The sequence below is a fragment of the Arvicola amphibius genome, chromosome 8 (assembly GCF_903992535.2).
Source record: "Arvicola amphibius chromosome 8, mArvAmp1.2, whole genome shotgun sequence".
NCBI classification, from domain to species: Eukaryota; Metazoa; Chordata; class Mammalia; order Rodentia; family Cricetidae; genus Arvicola; species Arvicola amphibius.
In genome coordinates, this window is record NC_052054.1 from 55,683,272 (window position 1) to 55,708,962 (window position 25,691).

The following is a 25,691-nucleotide window of genomic DNA, read 5'->3' on the forward strand; positions in this document are numbered from 1 at the left end:
CACTGGTCATTAATATCACTTAATATCAATGGACTCAATTCACCTATAAAAAGGCACAGGCTAAGAGACTGGATACGAAAACAGGATCCAATATTTTGCTGTTTACAAGAAACACACCTCAACCACAAAGACAGACATCTACTCAGAGTAAAGGGTTGGGAAAAGGTTTATCAAGCAAATGGCCCTAAGAAACAAGCAGGTGTGGCCATACTAATTTCCAACAAAGTTGACTTCAAACTAAAATCAATCAGAAGAGATGGAAAGGGACACTTTATACTCATAACAGGAAAAATCCATCAGAATGAAGTCTCAATCCTGAATATCTATGCCCCTAATATAAAAACTCCCACTTATGTAAAAGAATCACTTCTAGAACTCAAGGCAGCCATCAAACCACACACACTAATAGTTGGAGACTTCAACACTCCTCTCTCACCAATGGACAGGTCAATCAGACAGAAACCTAACAGAGAATTAAAAGACTTAATAGAGGTAATGAACCAAATGGACTTAACAGACATCTATAGAACATTCCACCCAAATAGGAAAGAATATACCTTCTTCTCTGCGGCTCATGGAACCTTTTCGAAAATTGACCATATACTTGGTAACAAAGCAAACTTCCACAGTTACAAAAAATATTAGTAACCACCTGTGTCTTATCGGATCACCATGGATTAAAATTAGAAATCAACAACAATGCTACCCCCAGAAAGCCCACAAACTCATGGAAACTGAACAGTCAACTACTGAACCACACCTGGGTCAAGGAAGAAATAAAGAAAGAAATTAAAGTCTTTCTTGAATTTAATGAAAACAAAGACACAACATACTCAAACCTATGGGACACAATGAAAGCAGTACTAAGAGGAAAGTTCATAGCACTAAGTGCCCACTTAAAGAAAACGGAGAAAGCGCTCATTGGTGACTTAACAGCACACCTGAAAGCTCTGGAAAAAAAAGAAGCAGACTCACCTAGGAGAAGTAGAAGACTGGAAATAATCAAACTGAGAGCAGAAATCAACAAAATAGAAACACAGAAAACAATCCAAAGAATCAATGAAACAAGAAGCTGGTTCTTGGAGAAAGTCAACAAGATTGACAAACCCTTAGCCAAACTAATCAAACGGCAGAGGGAGAACACGCAAATTATTAAGATCAGAAATGAAAAGGGGGACATAACCACAGACACAGAGGAAATTCAGAGAATCATTAGATCTTACTACAAAAGCCTGTATGCCACAAAATTGGAAAATGTAAAAGAAATGGACAGTTTTTTAGATAAATACCATATACCAAAGTTAAACCAGGACCAGGTAAATGCTCTAAATCGTCCTGTTAGTCGCAAAGAATTAGAAACTGTTATCAGAAACCTCCCTACCAAAAAGAGCCCAGGACCAGATGGTTTCAATGCGGAATTCTACCAGAACTTCCAAGAAGACCTAATACCTATACTCCTTAAGGTATTTCATAATATAGAAACACAAGAGTCACTGCCAAATTCCTCCTATGAAGCTACAGTTACCCTGATACCTAAACCACACAAAGACTCAACCAAGAAAGAGAATTACAGGCCAATCTCACTCATGAACATTGACGCAAAAATTCTCAATAAAATACTGGCAAACCGAATCCAAGAACACATTAGAAAAATTATCCATTACGATCAAGTAGGCTTCATCCCAGAGATGCAGGGCTGGTTCAACATACGAAAATCTATCAATGTAATCCATCATATAAATAAACTGAAGGAAAAAAACCATATGGTCATCTCATTAGATGCTGAAAAAGCATTTGACAAAATTCAGCACCCTTTTATGATAAAGGTCTTGGAGAGATTAGGGATACAAGGGTCATTCCTAAATATAATAAAAGCTATTTACAGCAAGCCGACAGCTAACATCAAATTAAACGGAGAGAAACTCAAGGCTATCCCACTAAATTCAGGAACACGACAAGGCTGTCCACTCTCTCCTTATCTCTTCAATATAGTGCTTGAAGTTCTAGCAATAGCAATAAGACAACATAAGGGAATCAAGGGGATTCAATTTGGAAAGGAAGAAGTTAAACTTTCATTATTTGCAGATGATATGATAGTATACATAAGCGACCCCAAAAACTCCACCAAAGAACTCCTACAGCTGATAAACTCCTTCAGTAACGTGGCAGGTTACAAGATCAACTCCAAAAAACCAGTCGCCCTCCTATACACAAAGGATAAGGAAGCAGAGAGGGAAATCAGAGAAGTATCACCTTTCACAATAGCCACAAATAGCATAAGATATCTGGGAGTATCTCTAACCAAGGAAGTGAAGGATTTATTTGACAAGAACTTTAAGTCTTTGAAGAAAGAAATTGAAGAGGATACCAGAAAATGGAAGGATCTCCCCTGCTCGTGGATTGGGAGGATCAACATAGTAAAAATGGCAATTCTACCAAAAGCAATCTATAGATTCAATGCAATCCCAATCAAAGTCCCATCACCAACTCCAGTTGGAATGGGACTGATGGATCATGCGACCAAACCCGTCTCTCTGAATGTGGCCAACAGCGGGGGCTGATTGAGAAGCAAAGGACAATGGCTCTGGGCTCTGATTCTTCTGCATGGACGGGCTCTGTGGGAGCCTTCTCAGCTTGGTCGATCACCTTCCTGGACCTGGGGGGAGTTGGGAGGACCTTGGTCCTAGCATAGAGTGGGGAACCCTGATGGCTCCTTGGCCTTGAGAGGGAGGGAGGGGAGGTATGGGTGGAGGGGAGGGGAGGGAAGGGGGAGAAGGAGGGGAGGGAAGGGGGAGGAGGGGGGAGGAGGAGGGAAGGAGATGGAAATTTTTAAATATAAAAAAAAATAAATCATGAGGAAAAAAAAAATCAGAAATTAAAGCTGACTGTCTCAATAGCCACTCACAGTTCCTCTGCAATGCATCCATTTTTGGCCTACAGGCCTAACATATCCAACAGACATTTCTGTGAAGCAAGATATTCATTATTTTGAGTATACTTTGGTTTACTTCTTGCAGGTAGTGGTGTTTAGTTGTTTAAAGAATAAGTAAGAAATTATAATCTCCTTGGCTTGTTGTGATGTAATAGAAAAGTCCTTTTTTATTTTATTTTATTTTTGTTTTTTTGAGACAGGGTTTCCCTGTAGTTTCTAGAACCTGTCCTGGAACTAGCTCTTGTAGACCAGGCTGGCCTCGAACTCAGAGATCCACCTGCCTCTGCCTCCCAAGTGCTGAGATTAAAGGCGTGCGCCACCACCGTCCGGCAAAAAGTCCTTTTTTAAACCTTTGCTATTGGCATGATGTTTTTTTTGTGAAATTCTAAGGCCTGCATCACATTTCCAGTCAATGATTGATTTCTGCATTACCTCATGCTAGAGGTCCTGGTAAACCCATATGGGATTGGATATGTATTAAGTATATCGAATGATTCCTATTCCTGATTATATCTTGTACCTGAATAAATAGTGAACCAGTTTGGTATCATCTGGTATAAATTAAGCAGTTTTGATATGAAAATAACTCCTTCGGCATATTGAATTTGTAACTATGTTGAGAGGTTCTTTAAAATCCCTTAGTATCATGAAAATAGCATATAATTCTGACTTGTGGACAGATTCATAAGGGTTTTGTTCCACTTTACTTACATTTTATAATTTTTAACCCACCTTTCATGATTTATTTTCATCAGTATAGAATGTACAGGCTCCAGTTATTAGGGTATGGGCCATACAATGTGAGGAAGGATCCAATTATCTCTCTTTATAAGTCAAATTCTCTCGTTTTGGGGTAGTTGTTATTAATCTCTCCAAAAAAAGTTACTACGAGTTCTTTGCCAGGGTTCATTTTTCCCATAATTTGTTAATTTCATCATTATTAAAAGGTACTATAATTTCTGCTGGGTCTATTCCTGTTAAATGACTAAGTCTCAATTTTATAGAATTAACTCAGGGACCTTTTCCACATAAGTTTTTAATGTTTTACTCAGTTTATGTGGTAAAAAGATCCATTCTAAGATAATATTTTCCTTCTGCATTAAAATTCCTGTAGGGAACAATCTGAATGGTTGGTGACTATTCTTTATAAAACCTTCTTGTTCCCAAAAGCATATGTTAACTTATGGCTTATTTCTATGATTGGGGGAATGTTAATCTGAGTATTCCATTGGTATAATAAATCATGCCCCCACAAATTCATTGCTATGTTAGCCACATATGGTTTTTAATATCCTCTCTGTCCTTCTGTCCCTATACATTAAACCCACCACTTACACTGCTTTACCTGAGATAAAGTTCCAGATCCTAAAACCTGAACATTTATATCCTGAAGAGATCAATTTGAGTGACAAGATTCTGGTGAAATTATTGTTACGTTCGCACCTATGTTTACCAGCCCTTCAATGACATTTATTCCTATTTTTAACTTTGGTCTTTGTTCATTTATAGAAATTTTCCACAATGCTTGCTTTATGGTTTCTCCTGAATTTTTTGTTCTCTTCTATACCTGTTTTATTATCCAGAGAAGTATGATTTCTTACAATAAGTATTAGGTTCTTTAATTGCCCTGGGAAGGACTTTACTCTACAATGGCAAGAAACAACTGAACCAGATCTGGCAAGGGGGCCTAAGAGAGGCCTTTCATGAAGTTTCTCAATGGCAAAAAATTACCATGAATATTCTTCATTGACCTCCAATCCTTAGTCCAATGACTGTCTTTGCAATTCCTTCTGCATAGTCAAGAATAGAGGGGCATTCTCAATGGATTATTCTTAGAAAAAATAATGTTTTTAGGTATGACCTGTCTACAGCCCCTTTTAAGACGACCTTGTTTGTCACAATGATAACATTTGATGTTTCAATTTTTCCTCAAACCTCTAGATAACCTCTCTTATTCATGCATCATCATGGTCATGAGATTCAATAGTAATTGTATCTCAGATCCATTCCTCCTAAGGCGCTGACCTTGCCTTTAATACCCTAATTATCCTTTTGCATAGAGAATTAGCATTTTCAAAAGTCAGCTATTTGATTATTATTTGACTGGTTTCTGAATTTGATATCATTCTATTTACTGCTGATCTGAATTTTTGTAAGAAATCTATAAAGGCTTCCTTTGGGCCCTGTATAACTTTAGTAAATGACTCAATTTTCTTTCTCATTTCTCCAATTATGTCCCAAGCATTGCAAGCCACTGCATGGCATAAATCCAGGGTGTGCTCATCATATGCAGCTTGATTTTCTAAAGTAGTGTAGCCTACTTCTCCAAGAATTTGATCTTGGGAGATTGATCTACCTCTAACTTTACTCTGTTGTTCAATAACCTCAGACTTTTCTCTGAACCAGGTACAACATAACTGTGGATCAGGCTCTAAAATGCCTTTAATCAAATCTATTCAGTCATTAAGGATAACTCTATTACAAACTGACTATGAGTTTAACATTTGCTTTACAAATGGTGAATGCATGTCATATAAGATTAGTGCTTCCTTGAATCTCCTTAAATCTAAAATTAACACAGGAGTCCAGTTAGCTGTAACTCATAATTTTTGTCTTATCACTAAAAACATTGGTTAACCTGAGTACTAAGATACCAGCCTTAGAAAAACCTAATAAAACAGATCACAGACGTATTCAAATACAGACAGAGGAATTTAATGGAGAACTAATTACAGCATTACATTATAAGAATAGAAAGAAACAGCCTAAGGTTTTCAGACAACCAACCAGTAACCTTACAGGAATTGCCAAATGCTGTAATTAGTTCTCCATTAAATTCCTCTGTCTGTATTTGAATACGTCTGTGATCTGTTTTATTAGGTTTTTCTAAGGCTGGTATCTTAGTACTCAGGTTAACCAATGTTTTTAGTGATAAGACAAAAATTATAAAGCTGATGTTTACAATTGGCATTACAGAAACTCCATCTAAATTAGATATCCTCTCATTTAATTTTTCAATTTTCAAACTGTCTAGCTTTTTATTATACAAAGACCCAAATCCCTCCATTTTAATGTTTTTTTCAAAATGTAAATGAATGTGGCCAAAAAATTTTCTTTTAAGTAATTTCTCCCTTTAAGAATTTTCAATTGTCTTACCAAATCTACCGATGATGTTGATGAAGATATGAGGCTTATTAATGCTACACAGAACAGTAAAAGCCTGACTGGATTTCAAGACAGCTACCTAGTTTGGCAACAACCAAGAAGTAGGTTCAGAGAGAGCCCATAACCAGAGAGAATAGAAAAAGAATAACCAGAAAGAATAGAAAGCTAAGCTGGGTGGGACAATAGTCCCACATGTATTTACAGCCTGTGCCAGTGACTTTTTCATGAATTCACACCCTAAATGCTGGGTGCCAAATGTAGTACAAATAATCAAAAACACAGAGACAGACATTGGGGTTCAACCTTAAGATCAGAAAAGCATGGCAGCCAAGCCAATAGAGAGCTCTTACCTCTAAGAAATACTCAGACTTAAAGGGAGTTTCTTTCTTATCCAGCTTTATATTCCTTTCTATTGCTGGGATTAAAGGCATGTGACTCTCTTGTACGGGGATTAAATGTGTGAACCATCACCACCACCTGGATCTCTTTTTGTAATAATCTTGTGTAGCTCATGATGGCCTTGAATCACAGAAATCCATCTGGCTCTGTCTCCCAAATCCTAAGATTAAAAGTGTGTGACATCACTGTCTGGCCTCTACTGGCTTAGTTTTACCTTCCAGTCTTCAGAAAAGCTTTATTTATAAGACATAAATAAAATATCACTATAATAAATCAAACAAAGCTGTAGACTACATAATAAGAAAGATTTTTACCAACTCCACATCCAATAGAGGAGTAATATCCAAAATATATAAATAAATCAAGAAAGTAGATATCAAAAATCCAAACAATCTAATTAAAAAATTGGGTACAGATCTAAACAAAAAAGTTTCAGTAGAGGAACATGAAATCACTGAGAAACACTGAAAGAAATGTTCAACATCTTTAGCCATCAGGGAACAGCAAATCAAAACTATTTTGATTCTATATTTGATGGAGGACTCTCATTGGTTAATAAAGAAACTCCTTGGCTCTTTGATAGGGCAGGATTTAGATATGTGAAGTAGACAGAACAGAATGCTGGGAAGAAGGGAAGTGAGGCAGATGCCTCGGGCAATTGCCCTGCCTCTCCTCTCTGGGACAGTCGCCATGAAGTCAGCCACCAGGTCAGATATGCTGAATCTTTCCCGGTAAGACACCACTTCGTGGTGCTACACAGATTATTAGAAATGGGTTAATCAAGATGTGAGAATTAGACAATAAGAGGCTGGAACTAATGGGCCAGGCAGTGTTTAAATGAATACAGTTTGTGTATTGTTATTTCGGGTGAAAAGCTAACCATGCGTGAGCCAGGCAGGATGAAAAGCAGGCCTGCCCGCAGCTCACACTACACACATTACACCTGTTAGAATGAATAAGATCAATATACAAGTTGCAGTGTTGGAACCTACAAGAATATACAATGAATGTACATCTGACAGATGTATTAGAGTAATCCATAAGAAGTGTATGTGTACACATCCACATGGAGAAACTCATTCAGCAGTTCAGAAACTTGGGAACACTTGTCTTTAGGAAAAGTCACTGTCCAATCTGTAAAAACCTTATGAATCCATAACCGTACCCTTCAAAATAGGGTCATTCCCAATATATCTCAGCAGCTTAACTTCTCCTTTATGGGCAGTAGAATGACCTTCCATGAGGCCTTAGAGGTATAACATTCCTCTTTATTCTAACAATAAAATGTATATAGAGTCAATTCCCCAGAATTACTCTTGCTAACAAACAGCTGAATTTCAAAAATATCAGACGATGAGTGGGCATCTGGGGTTCAAGGATGTTTAGTAACTTTATCTAATGGTTTGGAATGCCAAGTATTTTCCCTTGGGTGCTGGCCCTTCCTGGGTAATGTCACCTGTTTTGGAGCACTGCTTTGTCAGGTTCCACCTGCCCTTTTTGTGATTCTGAAATGCATACAATCATCTTTGCCTATGGAATTTTTTAACTATGTCTGTAAAAACTAAATGTGGTGGAGATCACCCCTTCTTCTTCTCACTGTTTCTTCACCCAAGGAATAAAGAACATGTAGAGGTAACATACATGTTGATTTTTCCACTTACCCTCAGATCCAATTAGCTAGGTTTTCACTTGCCATAGCAAATCTTAGATGGACCCTGAGAAGGTGCTAAGGCTGCGTACTCAAAGCCCCAATATTGAAGCTCATGCTCAAGAGGATGTGGAAAAAGGGAACATTTCTCATTCCATGGGAGAAAACTAAACTAGTACAGTTACTCTGAAAATCAATATGGCCCTTCCTCAGAAAGTTAAAAAAAACTACTCAAGACCTAGCTATACTAATCTTGGGCATATACCCAAAGGATGCTCCATCCTAACACAAGGATATTTATTCTACCATAATTTTGTGCTTTTGTTCATAACAGTCAGGTACTTGAAACAATCTAGATGTCTCTCAGCAGAAGAATGGAAATTTAAAAATGTGGTATATTTACTCAACTCTTAAGAAATGATATCATAAAATTTCAGGCAAAATGGGTGGAACTAGAAAAAATTATCCTGAAATTTATCCTCAGAAAGATAAATATGGTGTATATTCACTTTTAAGTGGACAGTAGCTGTTAAGTAAATGATAACCAACTACAATCCACAGACCCAGAGTGAGTAGATAAAGAGGAGGTGGGGCTGGCAAATGTTTCTACCTGTGAGGGGGAAATAGTACAGATTTTATGAGCAGACTGGGGACTGGAGAAGGGTAGGCAGAAGGAGGCTTAATGAAAGGTGGCTGGAATTGGGGGTATTTGGCGGGTGATGTGGAAACATAGTACAGCAGAAACTTCCTGCAATTTTTGAAGGTGATCATAATGAGGACTCCTAGTAATGGGGCTAGAGTCTCATCTGGCCATCTCTTGTAACCAGGCAAGGCTTCCAGTGGTAGGGTTGAGTTGTATTCAATTGAGTTACTGACCAATTAGATCCCATGGAAATCCCCAAACGATCCAGGCTGTTGTTAACACAAAGAATTGCTTTCCAAAAACTGACAGTGGAGGCATCATTGCTGAGGACAACATCAACACAACTCATTGAATATGGAGAACTCGAGGTAGTGATTACATGGAACCTTCACTCCTAAGTTTTAAACTCTTTGGTTCAGGAAGGTACATTGCAGGCTACTGAAAGAGAAAGGAGGACACTATCCCAGCTTTTGACCTACAATCTGTTCTGCCTGCAAAATATGCTAGGGAAATGTTGACACAGAACTTGCAGGAGTAGCCAACCAATGTCTAATTTGAGTGAAGGCCAATTCCCTGAGAAGGAACCTATACATGCCACTGCTTAGGCAACCAAGAACCCGAGATTAGAGAGCCTAGAGATCCAGTGTAAAACCAAAGACTACTGGTCTAAAGAAATAATAATAATAATAATCAAAATGCTTCCTAATGATATTCTGTTACACTTATAGATCAGTGCCTTTTTCAGTCATCATCAGAGAGGCTTTCTCTGGCAGCAGATGGGATCAGATGCAGAGACCAACAGTCAGACATTATGCAGAAAAAGTCTAATAGAGATCTCCAACAGATATTTTATATTGGAGCGGAGCCTGGGGAAATGGAGGACACCAAAGAATAAAACCTCGGAATTAACTAAGAAAGGTGCATATAAACTCACAGAGATCAAAGCATCAATCAAACACAGGGCCTACAGAGGTCTGTACTAGGTCCTCTGCATATATATTATGGCTGTTAGCTTAATTTTTTTTGAAAAAAAGATTTATTCATTTATGCAAAGATAGTATCAGCATTAGGTAATAGGAACATACTTTTAAGTTTAAAATTATTTTCCCTTCTCTTAAATACTTGGCTCCAACAAAACAGCAGATGAAAGTTTATTCCCTTACTTTTCCTTAAGTCATACATCAACAATTAGCGGTCTAAGGTGCTGCGTTCAGCTTAATATTTTTATGAGGCTCCTGACTATGAGAACAACTAAGTGGCTCTCTGACTCTGTCTACTCTTTCGACTCATTTTTGATTAAATTTATTGTTTTATTTTACATCTGACTAGTTTCCCCTCCCTCCTTTCCTCCCATTCACTCCCTCCACCTCCCCTTTGCCGCTCCCACCCACTCCTCCTGTTTCTGTCCAGAAAGGGGCAGGCTTTCAGTGGTTATCAACAAAGCACACCATATCAAGTTGAGGTAGGACTAAGCTCCTCCCTTTGTGTTAAGACTGGACAAGTCAATCCAGTATGGAAAATAGGTTCCCAAAAGCCAGCCAAAGCATTAGGAACAACACCTGCTCCCACTGCCAGGATTTCCAAAAGTAAACAAAGTTACACAGCTGTCACACATATGTAGAGGGCCTAGGTTAGACTCCCTGGCTTGTGGTCTAGACTCTGTAAGCGCCTATGAACTCGGGTTAGTTGTTTCTGTGGGTTCCCTTGTGATGTCCTTGACCTTCCTTCTCTTCAGCAGGATTCCCTAATCTCAGTTCAATGCTTGGCTGTGGGTCTCTGCATCTGTTTCCATCAGGTATTTGGTGAAGCTTCTCTGTTGACAATTGCGTTAGTCACCAATCTATGAGTGTCACAAATATCATTAGGCAGAATTACATTGCATTTTTTCATAAGTGTGCTTGTTTCTACCCTAAGTCTCTGGGTCACCCAGCCTCTGGGTCCTGGCACTCCAGGCAGTGACAGAGGTGGGCTCACTCCTATGGTATATGTCTGAGGCTGGACCAGTCACTGGTTGGCCACTCTCACAATCTCCACACCACCTTTACCCTCCATCCCCACCCCATTTCTCATAGGCAAGATTGTAGGTCAAAGGTAGTGTGGTTGGACCTGAGTCTCAGTCCTAGCGCTGAAAGTCCCACCTTGGGCCCTCCTTGTTACCTAGCCTTTCTGGGTCTGTTAACTATAACATGGTTATCCTTTACTTTACAACTAATATCCACTTGTGAGTATATTCCATGTTTGTCTTTCTGGGTCTGTGGTAAGCAGTTGTCTGTACCAGAGAACTCCTATAGCTGCTAAACACCTTTAGCAATGTGCCTTGATACAAGATTAACTGAAAAAGATAAATGAGCTGAGAAAGAAATAAGGGAAGCAACATCCTTCACAATAGCCACAAATAAAATAAAATACCTTGCGTTAACTCTAACCAAGCAAGTGAAAGACCTGTATGACAAGAACTTTCAAGTCTTTGAAGAAACAAATTGGAGAAGACATCAAAAGATGGAAGGATGTCCCATGCTCATGGATCAGTAGGATTAACATAGCAATAATGGCCATCTTACCAAAAATATTCTTGGAGCTCTTTTCCTTCGGTTGGGTTTCCCTGTTCAACTTCAATATGCTAGGTTTTGGTTCACCTTATTATATTTTGTTGTCTGATTGTTATCTCTTAGAAGCCTGAGAGGAAATGTATCTCAAGGGCAGGAGAGGTAGAGAGGAAGTAGGAGTAGAGGGAGGGTAAACTATAAACAAGATACATTGAGAAAAAAACTAATTTCAGTGCAAAAATAATTCTATAACTATGTAAATAATACCTTTGAAAAAGGTAGTGATTAATCTATATAGCTACTTAATTATTCATTTGTTTTAAAGATAGCAGTCAGAACAAACATGGTTGGGTAGGTCGTAGGTCCAGGTAAGGAAGCTCTGCTCTTCTGTTGCTAAAAGGTGACCATTTTATTTCTAAATCGATATCCTAATATGTGCCCTATCACTGCTGATGCCGGTTTAGGTTAAAGAACCTTCTTTTTGCAATGGACAGTGGTTACTGCAGAGACTCATTAACGGGTCAAAGTGCTGAGAATAAACGGCTGTTGTATGCTCAGTCATAAAAGGGACATCATTTCCTCCAGGGTTTAGGGGATATCACAAAAGAGGAGTGTTAATCCCATCCACTGGGTGAAAAAAAGAAAGAAAAGAAACCCTCCAAGTTCTTGTAAGACTTTTGTATAGACTCAGTTTAAGTACTCCTTGGGGGTAAGTTTATTATTTATTTTCAAAGCAATTAAGAGTAGAATGGGTAGGGAGGATTCAGGGCTTTTAGCATCTCAGGTTAAATACAGCCACTAATGCCTACTGTGGTTTTACAAGAGAGAAGAGGATCTACTGAGCAAATGGATTTGATGTACCTTGAAAGCTAGGTGTGGTGGCTTGGGTTTGCCGTACCAGTACTTAAGCGGCTGCAAAACCTAAGATACAAGTAAGTTCCAGACCCGCTGCAGCCACCGTTGGAGACCACCGTCCTGTCTCTAAACCAACAAAACCGTGCCAATCACTCTTTAAAGTAACGTTTTTACGATACTGTTTTGTGAGGAAGAAGAAACTTCTGCTACCAAGGCAGCCCACGTCTCAGGATCCTTCCCGGTTCTCAGAAGTCGGGCGCGCGCTGAACCGTCTGCGCATGCTCAGAAGCGGCTCAGGCCTAATGGGGGGGCAGAACTCGGAGGGCGGAGCGCAGGCCACGTGGGTTTCGTGACGCCATCTCTCGGCGCCGAGGGCCACTGGACTTGCGGTGGGCTCCGGGCGCTGTGGGTCGGGTGCGCTTTGGTTCGGAGGGCGGAAGTGCATGCGGGGCTCGCTCTGACCCCGCTGGCGGCGATTTGTGCGGCTGCGCAGCCTTGGGAGTTCTGCTTTTGCGGCTCTGCAGAACAGAGTGAGTCAGGCAGGCAGAGCCCGACTGAGCGTCTTCCCCGCGGTGGGAAGCCGGAGCAGAGCGGGCACTTCGGGTAGGGCTCCTGTGTGTCCGGGGCGCGAATGTGAGTGGCGGAGGGTGGCTGGGCGAGGGCTGCGGGTAAGCGGCCGGCTGGGGCACACCCGGGGAGATGGCGGGGGAGGAGGTGGCGATGGGCGGAGGCGCGGTTGGCTAGTCACTGCCCCAGAGCCCTTGGACCACCTAGCTGTCCCTTTGAGAAGTATGTCAGTTCCTTACTAAGGTAGGAATTGTAGCGTGGAGTCGGAAATTCAAGTTAAGAACTTGGATTTCTCGTGAGAGGTATTTAAATCGCAGTTACTTTGGTGCATATCAGTTCTATTCAAACGTAGTATTTACTCCAAGCTATTTATCTTCGGTGCCATTCTTTTAGTCTCAGTTTAATAATAGTCCTTAATGCTAACAAAGGCATTCTCTGTTAGTAGAACACTTTTATTTAGTTAGTTTCTTTGGCTTTTTCTCAAAGCCTACGCAGACATGAGGAACCTAAGAAGCTGGGAGACTTAGAGATTTTTCTCCCGAAGCATGTAACTTTTTAAAGGAAGCAGCATGTTTTCATTAATCAGAACTCGGAATTTATCAAACAGCAGATGCCTAGCCAAAACCATATAAAATTCACTTGATAAGTCTCTTGGGTCCTTGATACCAAATATTTGGTCTGGTAGAAATATTCTGACTTCATTAGACATATTGTTTGAATTGAATTTGATAGCACCGATATTGGCCTTACAGTAGTAGGTGTGAGAGGTGAGAATGTTACACTAAGTTTAAATGTACTTTGAGCCCAGTGTTGTGGCTCATTCCTTCAATTCTAGTATTGGGGAGGTGGAGGCAAGAGAATCAGAAGTTAAGTCCAGCCCTGGCTACCCAGTGAGGTTGATGCCATTCTGGAGATCTTAAGACTCTCAAACACACAGAAACCACCCCTCCAAAGCCCCAAACAACCTACCATCCACAAAGCCCTGGCCTTCTATCCTGAGCAGCACAACACCAAACTATCTGGGAAACAGAGCAAAACAAGCTGTGGTGGTTCAAGCTTGTTATCCTTATTCTTGGGAAGCTGAGGTAGGAAGCTTGCCTTAAGTTGGAGGCCAGCCTTGGCTACAGAAGATCCCTATGTCAAAAAGAAAGAGAGAGAGAGAGAGAGAGAGAGAGAGAGAGAGAGAGAGAGAGAGAGAGAGAGAGAGAGAGAGAGAGACACAAAATGTGTCTTTAATCCTAGTACTCAGAATGCTAGTCTGGTCTACATAGTTCAGATCAGCCAGGTGATAGAATGTGCTTTTGTCTAGGGGAAGAAAAAGTATATGCTAGGTGATGAAAGGTTCTAGGGAAAGGAAAATCCAGTGAAATGGATGGGTGGGGCAAGGCTGGTGGTGTGCATCCGAGATCTTGGTGGGTGCAGAAAAAATAGTTGTGTGGAGCTAAAAGTCATGAAGGTGCCATATGGAAAGGCCGTTGGGTATAGTAGCTAGCTCCATTGGAGAAGAATGAGCGGATGGGGAGGGGAGAAGAGTAGTACTCAGATGAGATGAGGCAAGGTCCTGTGTGACTTTGTAAAAGCTTCAGTTTTTTTTTTAATGTATTTGGGTGTTTTGCCTCCATAAATGTATGTCCATCATATTTATGCCTAGTGCCCACCAACGAAATCTATAGGACTGGAATTAGCAAAAGTTGTAAAGCACCATGTGGGACTAGGACCCAAACCCAGGTCTCTCCCAGAGCCGCCAGTGCTCTTAACTACTAATCCGACGAGACAAAAAAAAGAAGGGGGAGGGAGGGATGAGGAGGGAGGGGGAGGGAGGGAGGGAGGGCAGGAAGGAAGGAAGGAAGGGAAGGAAGGAGAAGGAAGGACGGCAGGAAAAGGAGAGGGCGACCGAAGGCTGAGGAGCAGGAGAAGAAGAAGAAGAAAGAAGAAGAAAACAGAAGAAGAAGTGCAATGAAATCTTAAGTAAACAGCATAAAGATCTTCTTCATAATACTCAGCTCCGCCTTCCTCCTCCTCCTCCTCATCCTCCTCCTCCTCCTCTTTTTTAAAGTCAGGTCCTATCTGTAGCTCTGACTGGCCTGGAACTCTCCTTGTCAATCAGGCTTGACTTGAACTCACAGAGATCCATGTGTCACTGCTTTCTGAAGGATGGAATTAAACATAATTCCCTCCCTCCCTATCTCCCTTCCTCTTTTCTTCCTTCCTGTACAGAGTTTCTCTGTGTAGCCCTATCTGTCCTGAGACTTCCTCCATAGACCAGGCTAGCCTTGTACTCTGTGATTCACTTCTGCTTCCCAAGCTCTGGGATTAAAGGTGTTTGCCGACATGACCTAGCTCTAATTTTTACTTTTTATGAGATAAGTTTGAATCAGGGGCAAATTGATCCTGGTTGGGCTTTGAAATGATCCGATTGCCATGTTGACTGCAGAAATAAAGGTCAGAGTGGCTTGGGTCGGGTGTGGTTGGAATGATTAGATTTGCTTCTAAACTGGAGTAGTTAGGATGGTTAGGAATGGTTGTAAACTGTGTGGGCAGGGCAACAGAAAAAAAGGATTTGCTACTTACTGTAACACTGGAGACAGTGTTGGGGAGGAGGAAGGTCTGAGGTCATTTTCAATTTTACACATGTCAGTGCCAGTGTGTGAGAAAATACTTGTGAAACAAGCTTAGAAGTCTAAGCTGGAAGTTGTAAGAAGTATACGTGGTGTTTAAAGTCCTTCGAAAGATGTCCTGGGGGCCTTTTCCTTTAAGACAAAGAAAGACGAGAGATAAGGAGAGAAGGCAGGATCTCTTCTCACTCCACACCCCAGAGTGGTACAGTTCAGTAAATCTAAATCCACCCCCCTCCACCCCACTTGGGATGACTGAACCTCATAGTTTAAAAGGGAAACTAGAAATCATGGTCATGAGCTGAGGAAAAGGAAAGAGATTGGGAAATTTGAAGATGTGATTAAGTGATATAGGAAAATGGGGATAGGGAAGATAACGGCAAGTGAGACAGTGGACTGGAGGAATTTAGGGGCACTCGTTTCAAGCTGTTTGTAAATTTCTGGAGAGACTAGCCACTGTCTGTGATAATCTTTCTCTTCAGCCTTGGTAATGGAACCGAAATCCTTTTATGTCTTCCCCAAGTAAGTGCTTTTGTGGCATATTCACCCGAGAGGATTGCTTAGACATTGGTTTAAGCCAATAGAAACTCTTCATTACCCAGCTGGTGACTACACTGGGTGTTCGGGATCCCTGAAAAGCCTGAGCCTTTCTTAGGGTGAGCTTTTAATCACACACAAAAAAAAAATGTCCTGAGTTGGCATACTTCAGTTAACAAGGACAGTTAACTAGAAGAACTATGGAAGCCAAAAAAGCAAGGTTAGTACATTTATCAACTTTCCCAGGACTATGGACTTTGATGGTTTAGGCCCATGTTTTGGTTTTGGCAAGTGATGTTGTGTATGTACTGAATTTATTGTCTCAGTAGTATTTACATCATCAGTCAGCTGTGCTAAATCGTGGGTCTGTGGCCCAGTTGCACTCTACCACTGAAATATATCCCTAGCCTTGAATTCACCTTATAGCCTAGGTAGGCTTTGAACTTGTGATCTTCCTGCAATGCTTGGGATTATAGACCTGCTTTGCTAGACCTCAACAACATATATTATTTTTCATTTTTCACAAACATTCTAGTAAGGATTATGTATTTTAAATAATTCCTAGGTAGTTGAGACTTTTTCAACAAAAATAGCCCCAAGTAATAGTGCGTTAGCCCTTCCTTATAGATTATGTTAAAGGAACTGTTGATTGTTTATCTTGCTGTGTATTTGCTAAGTGACTTTAGAGAAGCACATGATTAGCTTGTTGATTGAGAATTGTGTGTGAAGCACTGAACTCTAGAAATAGAATAGTCAAAAACTACTGTCCTTCAGAATATGTACAGGGCTGGAGAGATGGCACTTAAGAACACTCGCTCATATCATTAAAGACCAGAGTTCTATTCCCGGCACCCATACAATAACAAATGCCTGTAACTCAAATTGAGGGATCTGATGACCTCTTTTGGCCTCCACTTATTGTATGGATGCACTTTTTTATATGTGTTTCTGTATGGTTTCACACATTCACATGGCAGTGTTCAGGAGTGAGGTTTTTCCTCCTGCCATAAGAGGAGTCTCGGAAATGAACTCAAAGTATCAGACTTGGCTGAAAGTACATCTGTCTACCTGGTAATCAGTCTTAATAGCCCATAAAGTAAAATCTTTTAAAAAAAAAAAAAAAGAAAAAAAAATCTAAAGAAAGAAAAAGGATTACTTCTAGAAGTTTTCATCATACTTTGGAATTTCTGTATCTTCAAAATTGAATTAACGGTGACTTAGCATATGCATGCCTTTAATCCCAGCAAGTTTTGTTACAGAGAAACCCTGTTTTCAAAAGCCAAGAATGGATGGATGGACGGACGGACAGACAGGCTGGCTGATTGATTGATTGATTGATTGATTGATTGATTTAGAGAAGCAGTTAGGTGGAAGAGTTTTTTTTTTTTTCTTTCTTGTTTTGGTTTTATTGAGACTGTTACCTTTTGTAGCCCTGACTGTCCTGGAACTTACTATGTAGGCCTGGCTGACCCCTAACACACAGAGGTCTGCCTGCCTCTGCCTCCTGAGCACTGGTATTAAAGGCATACACCACTACAACCTGCTGGAAGAGCTTATTAAGTAGCTAGGTCAGTGTGATCGTTCTCTCTTCATTTAGCAAAATTTGCAAATTTTCAGATGTGCTAATTGGGAATAAGAAGGTAGACATTATTTAATTTTTGTCTTCTCTGTCAGAGAACTCCCAGTTTATTGTGGAGAGAGGCGAGATACATAACTGAAAATTGAAATGCCTCCTAGTGTAAGATACTGAAACAATTAGGCTGGAAGTTGCTTTAGGGGAGTACTTCCTAAAGCATTGATATTAAGCTAACTCTTAAAAGAAGAAGTTGTTTTAGAGAGAATTCTTGGCCTAAAGAGGGTGTGTTCATCAGATTGTCCATAGGAGCATGAAGAAAGTACATACCAGGTATGTAAACTGGTCATTGAGCTGCTAAACACGTGAAACACCTGTGCCTGCATCTGTGCCCTCTGAGTACTGCAGTTGCTTTCATTTTACAGATGGAAGATTCAAAGAGGAGTGAGTTTGTTTAGTCCTACAACTAATGAGTGAAGTGTGGTGTTTAAAATCATGTGTGTGATCTGTACCTACCTGTATTGCCTGCTGTCCACATTTAAAAGTTCCCTTACTTTTTTTTCATTCCTCAGTCATTTTTTTCCAGTTATTCTTCCTTGGGAATGTATATATCTGTCTCCGATCAGCCCACTACAAACATTGTAGGTTCAGCACTCATGCATGTTATTATGCTTCAGTTGCTAAATTGCCTCCCAGTTAACCTCTTTACCTCCAGGCTTGCCCTTCATGCCCATCTCTGAGATTCTTGTCCCATTTCACCTTTCTCAGAACTCGCAGAGTCTCTGGAGCTGCTGGAAGGAATTGATACTCCCACTGCTTTTCATGTGACATGATTGTTGAGCTTCTACAGATTTGCTTGCATTTTCTAGCATTTGCCACGTGTCTGTTACTGTATCAAATACCTTCTATGTTTTTTCCTCTGGAACAACTTTGTGACTCAAGCATTAATTTCATTCCACAGGAAAAGGATATTGGGACTTTTGAAGTATCTGGGATGGGGACATCTGTAATACTGAAGCTTTTCCATGTTTAATTCTCACAGAATATTCCCAGGCAGAAGTTTACTAAAATGTTGCACCTGTTGTTTCTGCATTCTCATCTTTACTGATGCGGTGTCTTCTGTTGGAATATATACAGTTCCTAATGTGCGCTCATTAGAGGCAGTTTCAGCTTTGTGATAATTTTGCGATAAGCAGAAGCAAGGCACAGTTAGGAACTCCCTGAAATGTTTTTTGTCTTTTTGAAATAGAGCCTTGCCATGTAGTCTAGGCTGGTCTCATACTCTTGTATGTAGGGCATCTTTAGCTCCATCCTATTGCTGTGATAAAACACCATGACTAAAAGAAGCTTAAGGAGGGTTATTTCAGCCTTGTGTCCTGAAATCGCAGTCTTTCTTGAAGGGAAGTTATGGCAAGAACCTGGAGTCAGGAATTGAAGCAGAGGCTTTGGAAGAGTGGTGCTTCCTGATTTACTCCTTTGCTTGCTCAGCCTGCTTTCTTATATCACTCAGACACATCTGCCCAATTGTGTGACGCTGCCTGCCCTAAGTGGAATAGGCCATTCCACATCAATCATTAATCAAGAAAATGTTCTGTAGATGTGCCTATAGGCTAGTCTTTATGGAGACATTCTCTAAACTAAAATTCCTTCTTTTCAGATAGGCCTATGTTTGTGTCAAGTTGAGAAAAACCAACCCGCACAGTAGCCTGGGTTGACCTCAAACTTGGAATCTTTCTGCCTTAACCTCCAAAGAAGTGGAGTGTGGCTTCTGGTATGGACTTGGTTCTTTTTAGACACAGGATTTTAGAAAATAATTCAACCTTTCCATCTTAGTTTTCTCCTGTATATTATAAATGAGAACTTATACACCTGTGTATAATCAGGGTGAGGTGGTATAAAATATATAGTATTCCTAGCGTTTTAAAACGTGTCTAAGGCTGAGCGATGCATGTTTGTGATTCCAGCACTTGGGAGAAAAGCAGGAAGATCAGAAATTCAAGTCATGCCTATGCTGTATAGTGAGTTTGAGTAGTCTGGGGAGACTACAAAGATCCTGTTGCAGCCTGCCTTCCCCCATACTATCATTGATGTTTATCCAATCTGATTCTTTCACATCATGTTGTGGGCTCATGTACTCTTTCAAAAATAACTGAAAAGATCCAGACAATATCTCTAGGTACTATTATATTCCAGACACTATTCCAAATGTCAGAAGTAAATTGATATTTGAAATTCAATCCATTTCCCCAAGGAAATGCATTACTATTTACTGAAGGGGAGGTGTACAGATGAACACCTTTAACACAAGCTTGTCAGGTCTGTAGTAGAGGAGAAGTAAAGGTGCATCCATGGAGGAAAAGGGATGATCTCGAGTCATGCCTAGGAGAAAGATCTTTAGAAGTGGGTACTGAATGATGTTCCAAGTTGGAAGACAAAGTCGGAGTGCTGCTTTACCGTGAGGGGCACACCAGCATATGCAAAGGCATGGAAATGTCATTAAAGTGCGTGACACATTCAGTAGATCTGGAAACGGTGACTAATGGTTTTGTTTTTCTTTTGATACTACACTGTCTCTTTATGTAACCTTGGCTCTCCTAGAACACACTCTGTAGATTAGACTGGCCTGCTTTCCCTTCCCAGTCGCTGGAGTTAAAGGCTTCTGCCACTCAGTCCTGCCAATGACTAAGGTTTTAACAGTTGTTTTTGTATTCACCTAGTATGTACCACATAGCTTGATCTATCAAGGGGTCAGATTTATTGACTATATTTAATGTTTTCATTCAACATTTTATTATGTTTAGTGATATGTATATGTGTGTGAATACATGTGCCCAAGGCCAGAGGTGTCAGATCACTGGAATTGGAGTTACAGGCAGTTGTCAGATACCTAAGGTTGGTGCTGGGAAATGAACTTAGCATGTGCTCCTAACTGCTGAGCCATCTCTTTAGCTTGATTATATAGAAAAGTATTTTAGCAATGTGTTTAATGCAGAGCTTTTAGAAGTTATTTTTCTTTATTGTTATAGTTCCTGTTTGTTTCTATGGTTTTGGTTATTCTTAGATCTTCAAGCAGTGTGTATGTGTGGAAACTTGGACTGAGAACCTCACGAATACTAATCTTATGTTCACTACTCAGTCACATTCCTCTTTGCCCCCTCACTCCTTGCTTTTGAGTTATGTTTTTCAGTGTAGCTCAGGCTCACTTGAAACTTGTCCTCCTCCCTGTTTCCCATGTGCTGAAATTCCAGGTATATGCTGTATGTATATCTTTATTAATTTGTTCATGGTTAATGTGGTAGTGCTGTTTTCTGTTGTTGAATATTTTAAGGTGTGTTACATTAGTTTGTGCCATGGAACATTTGTTTTAATGATGCAAAGATGAGTTGCATTCTTTCATGTTGCATTTGTTTAACTCTGTGAAGTTTTTACTTTGCCTGTCTAAACTACCTGATTGGTCTAATAAAGAGTTGAATGTCCAATAGCTTGGCAGAAAAGGATAGGCAGGGCTGGCAAGCAGAGAGAATAAATGGGAAGAGAAATCTGGGCAGATCAAGGAGTGAGAAAAGAAGGAGAGGAGGACACTAGGGGCCAGCCACGGAATAAGAAGTAAAGAAAAATACACCAAATAAAGGAAAAGGCACAGAGGCAAAAGATGGATGGGATAATTTAAGTAAAGAAAATCTGGCTAGAAACTAGCCAAGCTAAGGCTGGGCATTTATAAGAAAGAATCAGCCTCTGTGTTATTTATTTGGGAGCTGGGTATCAGACCCCCAAAAGAGCCAAGTAATAAAAAAGAAATAACAGTTTTCCATTTTACAAGTGAGAAAAGTTAGGATTAATAGAAAATGGAATCACCAATTTTCCTTGTATATTTTAAGTATATTTATTAGACCAGAGACATAAAATTTATTATAGGTTAACTTTGTCCTTTCTAGTACTACTGCTGTTAATAGTTATTTGTATGTCTGCATGTGGGTATGTGTACCTCTGTTCCAGTGTCTGTGGAAGTCAGATGTCAGATCTCTTGGACCTGGAGTTGCTGATAGTTGTGATCTGCCTGATGTAGATGCTGGGAATTGAACTTGGTTCCTCTGGAAGAAGAGTCAGCACTCTTGACTACTGAACTTTCCCACAGCCCCTAGATGAACATTTATTAGTGTTGAATGTATATTTTGAAGTAGAAAGTAGCCTTGCTTACAGTTCACTAGTCTTTTAGGCACTTTGGTTTACAAAATGTATATTTACATTGCCATGCTCTACTTACCTGAGCTGCCTTGGCTCAGTTGGCTTCTTCCCCTGAAGTCCAAATACATGTATACATTGAACAGTGGCCAAAAGTGGCCAGTAGTGGGAAGGGTTCAGGGAGATTAAGAGTTGGAGTTACATGTGGGCTACAGTTTGAAACCCTGTCTCAAAAACTAATAACCAAGATGAAGAATTGCAAAGAGTATATGAACGTCTAATTTAGCTATTGTTTTATGTACCTACTATAGAGTGTTCATAAACATGGCTGGATTACAGGGTGTTGAAGCCCATGCCTCTCTGACCATGGTGATGTCTGCCTTTAATCCTTGCCTTCTGCGGCCAGAGGTAGGTGGATATCTTTGAGCTCGAGGCAAGCCTGGTTTACATATTGAATCCCAGTACATCCAAGGCTATATCCTTTAATAAACAGAGGATATATCCTTTCATAAATAAAAACAAGTAAGAAAAGAAATCCAAAAGAAAAAAATCTGCATCTGTAGTTGAGTTTCGAGGTGGTTTCCATTCCTCCAAGTCTGTCTTTGTATCTCTTTTGATCAGAGACTCAGACATTAAGAGGACAGTGTTGGTCGTTTCTTTATTCTGATCCAGGAAGAAGAGCAGAAGAGAATGACATGGAAAGAAAGCAAGGTGGTCACGTGTTCTGACAGCCCAGAAGGTAGAGAAGTCAAATCCAGGCATGATATTGTGGTTCATGGTGGCCATTTGTCTAGAGTAGTGTCTTGGGCTCTACTAGTCAAGACCATCTTAAGTTTCATTTGTTGTCAGTTATTTTCTACCTGTGTTTCCGGAGATGAATGCTTAGTACTTTATATTTTTCAACTTTTGATGTGCCTATTAGTCTGTCTTAGGTTTTTATTGTGGTAAAACAAAAAACAGAAGCAACTAGGGGATGAAAGGATTTGCTATATCTTACATTTCCAGGTAAAAGTTGATCAGCTAGAGGAAGTCAGGGCAGGAACCTGAAGTGAGGAACTGAAATGGAGCCCATGGAGGAGTGCTGTTTACTGGCTTATTCCTGGCTTTCTCAGTTGCCTTTCTCTTTTGGTTTTTCAAAACAGGGTTTCTCTGTGTACCCATGACTGTCATGGAACTCACTCTGTAGACCAGGCCGGCCTCAGACTCTACCTGTCTCTGCCTCCTAAGTGCTGGGAACAAAGGCGTATGCCCCCACCACCTAGCCTCGCTTTACTTTCTTATATGCCCTAGGACCACCTGCCCAGGAACAATACTGCCCACAGTGGGCTGGACCCTTCCATATCATAAATCAAGAAAACGCCTTACAGACTTGCACACAAGCCAGTCTTATGGAGACAGTTTTTCAGTTGAAGTTCTATCTTTCTAATGACTCTGTTGATGAACAAAATAACAACAATAATCACAAACATCAAAACCTACAAGGAGGTAGGTGCACACCTTTAATCCCAGCAGATATATGCTGATCTCTGTGAATTCCAGGCCAGCCTGGTCTGCATATTGAGCCTTTGTCTCAGAAGAAATTAATCCCAATCAGGAAATAATCACAACCTGATTATTTATTATTTTTTAAAAATTAAAATTTATTTTAAATTTTATTATATTTTTAAAAGTTACAAATAAATTTCCCAAAGACTATGCAACTCATTGAACTTCTATACTTTTAATACAAAGTAGCCATTTGAAATGGAATCATTGCAACTTTATGTTGAGATTTATATTTTCACTATTTTATGCACTTAATGCACAACCAAAACCAAAAAAATTCTTGACAGAGTTAGAACTAAGAAGCAGATAACTTTATATCCTCTTTGTGAATTTGTGTTCATTGCATTCGTTCCTTCTTCATCCTTTAGTGTCAGCCTTTCTTGTTCTCTTTTGTATGTTACTACACCTACATGTAAGTATACTTATACACACACACACAGAGAGGCTAGATTTTACATATGACAGAGAACATGTGTTATTGTTTTTTCTTTCTAAGATTGTGTGACCTCACTTAATGTTATATTCTAAATCCATCCATCTTTCTGCAAATTTTTTATTTCATTTTTCTTTGGAGCTGAACAATATTCCCTTTTATATATACCAGATTTTCATTTTCCATTCACGTGTTGGTGGGCAATGAGGTTGATTTCCATTTGTTGCTCTAGTGAGTAAAGTAGAAGTAAAAATGAGGGTGCAGATACTTTTACAGTAGGGTATGCCCAGAAATGAAATAGGAAGATCATATGCTATTTCTATTTAAAGTTTTTTTTTTTCGGGGGGAGGGGAGTCTCCAAACTGATTTCTGCAACAGCTGTGTTAATTTGCACCCTACCAGCAGTGAACAGGGCTTCCATTCTCTGTACAATCTCTGCAGCATTTGTTGTCACACTTATTGATGGTAGCCATTCTGCTGGGTGAGGTGCTATATAACTTGAATTTGCAGTTCCCTGATTCTTAGAGCTGTTGAACACTTTAAAATAATTATTAGCTGCTTGCATTTCATTTTTTTTAAAAAAAAAATAAGTGTATTAAGTTCATATACCCATTTATTAATTGTAAGTTTTATTTCCTTGGTATCTAATTCCTGCAGTTCTTTGTAAATTCTGGATATTAGCCACTTGTCTGCAGTACAACTGGTAAAACTTTTCTCCCTGACTGTGGGCTGCCTCTTAATTCTGCTGATTATTTCTTTTGCTGTACAGAATCTTCTTATTTACTTGTAGTCCCACCTGTTAATACTTGAGGTTGTTGGCTCCTGTGCTGTTGGTGTTCTGTTCAGAAAGTCCTTGCCTGCACCAGTAGTTTGAAAGACATCCATTACATTTTCTTCTAGAAGTGGAAGTGTTTCAGGTATTAAATTAAAGTCCTTGATCCATTTTGTATTGATTTTTTATACAAGGTGAAAGATAAGATTTGATTTTATTCTTCTGCAGGTACAAATGCAATTTATTGAACACCATTTGCTGGATAGGCTATCTCTTTTCCTAATGTATGTTTCTGCCTCTTTATCTCAAAAATTAAGGGTACATAGTATTGCCATTCTATTTCTGGGTCCTCCGTTCTGTTCCATTGGTCTTCATGTCTTTTTGGTTTTTCTGTGTAACAGCCCGAGCTGTTCTTGAACTGACTATTGTAGACCAGGCTGACCTTGAACTCACAGAGATCCACCTACCTCTCCTAAGTGCTGGGAGTAAAGGCAGGAACCTGACCCTTCCTGTCTATTTTCATGCCTGTACCAGGTTGTCTGTAGCCCTATAGTATAATTTGAGGTCCAGTGCTGTGTTGTGACTCCTTAGGGTTGCTTTGGCTATTTGCAATCTTTTGTGTTACCATATGAATTTTTGCAGTTTCTTGTGAACTGTTATTAGAATTTTGACAGATAAATCTGTGAACTAATTTTAGTAGTATAAATATTTTTACAGTATTATTTCTAATAACCCAGGAGCATGGGATGTCTTCCATCATCTTCTGTGATTTTCTTTTTCAATGTCTTGAATTCTTCATTGAGATATTTTACTTCTCCCGTTAGGTGTATTCCTAAACACAACCTTTTGGGAGTTACTTGGAATGGAATATTTTTCCTAATTTCTCTCTGAGAACACACTGTTGTGTTTAAATTTCTTTAATATTCATTTAGAGTGTGTAAGTTTGCATGTGTGCCCATATATGCCATGCGTGCATGTGGAAGTCAGGAAGTCTGTAGACTCAGCTCTCTGCTTCCACCATGTAGCTCCTGGTAATCTAATTCAAGTTATTAAGCTTGGCAGCAAGTCCCTTTACCCGCTGAGCCAGCTAACTAGTCCATAACCAGGTAAATTTGTAATTTTATTTACTTAAAATATTATTTTGCTTTTTTTTTTTTTTCCTCGAGACAGGGTTTTGCTGAAGTTTTGGAGCTTGTCGTGGAACTAGCTCTTGTAGAGCAGGCCAGCCTCAAATTCAGAGATCCACCTGCCTCTGCCTCTGCCTCTGCCTCCTGAGTGC

The 25,691-nt window shown here is 39.8% G+C and overlaps 2 protein-coding genes across 6 annotated transcripts in view; one reads left to right on the forward strand and one right to left on the reverse strand.

Moving 5' to 3' along the window:
* The window catches only part of LOC119820939 (zinc finger protein 253-like), a 32,847-nt gene extending 20,632 nt beyond the window's left edge, over nt 1-12,215 (reverse strand). The window contains exon 1 of the mRNA XM_038339675.1: nt 12,195-12,215. The gene's annotated coding sequence lies outside the window, so the exon portion shown is untranslated. The remainder of the gene's footprint in view (nt 1-12,194) is intronic.
* Nucleotides 12,216-12,538: 323 nt separating this feature from the next.
* Nucleotides 12,539-25,691, forward strand: part of Atg5 (autophagy related 5) — a 112,999-nt gene continuing 99,846 nt past the window's right edge. Inside the window, exon 1 of one of the 5 annotated variants that reach the window (XM_038340278.2) lies at nt 12,539-12,821. The gene's annotated coding sequence lies outside the window, so the exon portion shown is untranslated. Of the gene's footprint in view, nt 12,822-22,047; nt 22,071-25,691 lie in introns of those variants that run through there. The other 4 variants (XM_038340276.2, XM_038340277.2, XM_038340280.2 and 1 more) reach the window with 4 other exon arrangements.